The following is a 5,276-nucleotide window of genomic DNA, read 5'->3' as shown; positions in this document are numbered from 1 at the left end:
AGATGGCACGTCCAGCTTTTTAAAGCTGCCTAGCACATGTGCATGTGCACAGGGAATTGGCGAGATGTCACACTGATGACGTAGATGACGCCATCACACACGCACACAAGGGTTTAGCTGAGTCATACGTGGATGTAACCACACATGTGCACACATGGGTCATGCAGGGCCCTTTTTGCCCGAGGGCCTGTCCTCACGTGCCTGCCTTTAGAACCTGGAAGAGCAGCCTTATCTATGGCTCAATAATTAGAGCTGGTCCCTGACAGAATTCTTGAATTAATACAAATACAAACTGTTGGATTGAAATGAACTGTTCACATTGTAATATCCTTTGACTATTCTTCCTTCGTGTATTTTTTTGTGTATTTATCAGAGAAAAATGTAGAGAAAAACGACAATAATAATAAACTTGAATTTTCCTATAATTAAAGGGTATCTGCTTTATAAGAGGATATATCTATCATTCCATCCACAAGCCAAGCTTAAAAATCAATTCCTGACAATTATAAACAATTAATTATAAAGACATCTATTTGTTTAAGAGTTGTTGGACATCCAAGAATATGAATAGAATTCTGCATCAGGTTGCTTTCTGATTCAAAAACTCATGTCTTTGTTTCTACAAATTACCTCCTTTTTCTTTGCATTTGTATTTCTGTAGATAAAAGTCTTTTCATAAAGTTCTGTCCTAATTCATCTCTCAAAAAAAAAATCTTGAACAGAGAATTCTCAACAGAAGAAGTACAAATGGCCAAAAGACACTTAAGGTCATGCTCAACCTCCCTAGCGATCAGGGAAATGCAAATCAAAACAACTTTGAGATATCATCTTACACCTGTCAGAATGGCTAAAATAAAAAACTCCAATGATAGCCTTTGCTGGAGAGGCTGTGGAGGAAGGGGTACCCTCATCCATTGCTGGTGGGAATGCAATCTGGTGCAAACACTTTGGAAATCAGTGTTTCGGTTTCTCAGGAAATTCGGGATCAACCTACCCCTGGACCCAGCAATACCACTCCTGGGAATATACCCAAGAGATGCCCTATCAAACGACAAGAGCATTTGTTCAACTATGTTCATAGCAGTATTATTTGTAATAGCCAGAACCTGGAAACAACCTAGATGCCCTTCAATGGAAGAATGGATGAAGAAAGTGTGGAATATATACACATTAGAGTACTACGCTGCGGTAAAAAACAATGACTTCTCGAATTTTGCATGCAAATGGATGGAGATAGAAAACACTATAACGAGTGAGGTAACCCAGACCCAAAAAGATGAACATGGGATGTACTCACTCATAATTGGTTTCTAGCCATAAATAAGGGTCACGGAGTCTACAACTGGCGAACCTAAAGAAGCTAAGTAAGAAGGTGAACCCAAAGAAAAACATATAGTTATCCTTTGGCTATGGTAAGTAGACAAAGTTGCTGGGGGGAGAATTGGGATCTTGGGAGTGGGATGGGATGGGGGTAAGGGGAAATGGGGAGAGAAAAGGGAGAAGGGGAGGATGGGGGGAACTTGGGGAAAAAGGATGATTGGGATAAAGTAAGGTTGGATAGGGGAGCACGGAAGCACAATTCTTAGATAAGGGAGCCACCTTAGGGTTGGCAAGAGACTTGAGCCTAGAGTGGCTCCCAGGAGCCCAAGGCGATGTCCCCAGTTAGTTCCTTGGGCAGCTGAGGATAGGGAACCTGTAATGAGCCTATCCTATAGCAATACTGACGAATATCTTGCATATCACCATAGAACCTTCACCTGGTGATGGATGAAGATAGAGACAGAGACCCACACTGGAGCACTGGACTGAGCTCTCAAGGTCCCAGTGAGGAGCAGAAGGAGGGAGAACATGAGCAAAGAAGTCGGGACCACGAGGGGTGCACCCACCCACTGAGACAGTGGATCTGATCTACTGGGAGCTCACCAGGGCCAGGTGGACTGTGACTGAAAAAGCACGGGATGAAACTGGACTCTCTGAGCATGGCGAACAATGAGGCTGATGAGAAGCCAAGGACAATGGCAAGGGGTTTTGATCCTACTTAATGTGCTGGCTTTGTGGGTGCCTAGCCAGTTTGGATGTTCACCTTCCAAGATATGGACGGAGGGGGGAGGACCTAAGACTTACCACAGGGCAGGGCACCCTGACTGCTCTTTGGACTGGAGAGGGAGGGGGAGAAGGGTAGGGTGGGAGGAGGGGGAGAAGGGTGGGAGGAGGGGGAGGGAAATGGGAGGCTGGGAGGAGTCGGAAACTTGTTTTTTTTTTTTCCTTTTCTCAATAAAAAAAAAAACATTAAAAAAAATCTTTCATTTTATTGTCCAAACCATCCTGGGGCTGGGGAGATGGCTCAGTGTGATAAAGTGATTGTTGTTCAAGCACCAAAAGTTGAATTCCTGACACACAGCACCCAAGCAGCATATGTGTGCACCCCCAGTGCAGGAAGGTGAAAGCAAGTCTATGTGGGAGGTCCTTCTGTCTATATGTTACTTTTATTGGTTAATGAATAAATAAATCAAATAAATAGCAAGGCAGAATGTTGGTAGGCAGGGAAAGCTAAGCTGAATGCTGGGAGGAAGAAGGGCAGAGTCAGGGAAAAGCAATGGAGCCCCTAACAGATATGCCGAAACTTTGCTGGTAGGCCACAACCCAGTGGTGATGCACAGATTAATAGAGATGGGTTAAATTAAGATGTAAGAGTTAGACAATAAGAAGTTAAAGCTAATACACCAAGCAGGGCTTTATTAATAATAAATAATTAATAGTTTCAATGTGGTTATTTTGGTTTTGGGCAGCTGGGACAAACAAACGGCTCTCTCCTTGCAACAAGTCTAGACAAAGTCACTGGGTGGTGGTAGCGCACACCTTTAATCCCAGCACTCGGGAGGCAGAGCCAGGCGGATCTCTGTGAGTTCGAGGCCAGCCTGGTCTACAAAAGCTAGTTTCAGGACAGGCTCCAAAGCTACAGAGAAACCCTGTCTCTGAAAACAAATACAAAAAAGCTAAACAAAGTGGAAAAAAATCTCTTAAGCTATAAAGTGAAAACTGGGCTGGAGAGATGGCTCAGAGGTTAAGAGTACTTGCTGCTCTTACGGAGGACCTGGGTTCAATAGCCAGCACCACCAACATGGCAGCTCACAACCATCTGTAACTCCAGTTCCAGGGGCTCTAACAGTCTCTTATGGACTCTGCGGCCATCAAGCTCACACACAGTACACTTACATACTTTCAGGTGAAATGCTTTATACACATAAAATAAAATAAATCTTTTTTTAAAAAAAAAAATAGCCTGACAGTTGTGGTGCACACCTCTAATCACAGCACGTGGGAGGGAGAGGCAGAAGAAATCTCTGAATCCCTGAGTCAGAGAACAGCCTGGTCTACAGAGTGAGTTCTAGGCCAGCCTGGTCTACAGAGTATGTTCTAGGACAGCCAGGGCTAAGCAGAGAAACCCTGCCTGCAAAAAAGAAAAAAGAAAAAAAAGGTGGAGTGTCTCCTCAGTAGCAACTGAGGAAGAGATTCTGTGAGATCAACTTCTGGCTTCCCATATAGGCACACATACATATACATTCTCTCTCTCTGTCTCTCTCTCTCTGTCTCTCTCTCTCTCTGTCTCTGTCTCTGTCTCTCTCTCTCTCTCTCTCTCTCTCTCTCTCTCTCTCTCACACACACACACACACACACACACACACACACTCACACACAAACAATTATGTCAGTTTTGGTTTGCAGCTTGACTAAATCTTGAATTAACAAAACCCCAAGAGTCTGGGAACACCTGTGAGGGATTTTTTTTTCTTAATTAAATCCTTTGAAGTGGGAAGATCCACTTTTAATCTGGAGCTTTTGAGGTATACTAAAAGAATATTCCCTCAAGGGATATTGCCACCTAAATTTATGTGTTTGCAAAGGATTATACAAGGGATATAATTATACCACTATATAAGGGATAGTTATAACATGTTAGGTGTAATTATGACCTTGTTATTGTTTTCATTTGGAAATTATGCATGACATAAGAAGATATGATTGTGTGTCAAACTGACAAGGGGCAAACTTCTGATACCTGCTCTACATCTGAAATTAACTAAAACCAAGTAGCTGGATGCACTCGTGAGGGATTTTTTCTTAATTTGAAGTGGGAAAAATCTACTTTTACTCTGGATCTTTTGCAGTGGGATATACACATTTATTTGTTTGTTTGTTTAATTTTTCCAAAATAGATTCTCACTATGTATCATCTCTGGCTGTCCTATAACTCACTCTGTAGACCAAGCTGTCCTTAAATTTACAGAGACCCGGACGGGTAGTGGTGGAGCATGCCTTTAATCCCAGCATTTGGGAGGCAGAGGCAGGTGGAATTTTTGAGTTCGAGGCCAGCCTGGTCTACAAGAGCTAGTTCCAGGACAGCTATGACTGTTACACAGAGAAACCCTGTCTCAAAAAAAAAAAATTACAGAGACACACCTGTCTCTGCCTCCCAAGAGCTGGAACTAAAGCTGAAAGCCACAACATCCAGTAGAAAATGTACCTTTAAGCCAGACCTTTTGAGAAAGGAAGATCCACCTTTAATCTAGGCCATACCTCCTGCCATCAGCCTACATGGAGGACATAGATGACTGAATCTCACTCTCTGTTTGCTTGCTCTCACTTTTCATTTTTTTAAAGATTTATTTATTTATTTTGTATATAACATTCCTTCTATGTATGCTTGCATACCACTAGAGGGCACCAGATCTCATTACAGATGGCTGTGAGCCACCATGTGGTTGCTGGGAATGGAACTCAGGGCCTCTGGATGAACAATCAGTGCTCTTAACCTCTGAGACATCATTTTCTCACTGGAAGTAGAACCTACTTCTTGGCCGGGTGGTGGCAGTGCACGCCTTTAATCTCAGCAGCACCCAGGAGGCAAAGGCAGAGGCGAATGGATCTCTGTGAGTTCAAGGTCAGCCTGGTCTACAATGTGAGTTCCAGGACAACTAGGGCTTTTATACAGAGAAGCCCTGTCTCAAGAAAAAAAAAAAAATCTTTGGAATTCTGGTACATACTGAAGACTAACTGAGACATCCAGCTATTTCAGACTAGGTGGACTGCAGCCTGTAATATATTTTACACTATAATAAATACACTATACATATGATATTAATATATAATATATATTCAGAAGCACAATTAATAAAAACTCAGAGAGATAAATTGGGGTTCAACCTGAAGGTCCAAAAATCAAAACAGCCAGCCGCTGGCTCTTACCTCTACCTCAGTCCGAAATAGCGATCCTG

This window comes from Microtus ochrogaster, chromosome 1, assembly GCF_000317375.1.
Source record: "Microtus ochrogaster isolate Prairie Vole_2 chromosome 1, MicOch1.0, whole genome shotgun sequence".
Lineage (NCBI taxonomy): Eukaryota > Metazoa > Chordata > Mammalia > Rodentia > Cricetidae > Microtus > Microtus ochrogaster.
Note: the sequence above shows the minus strand (reverse complement) of the source record.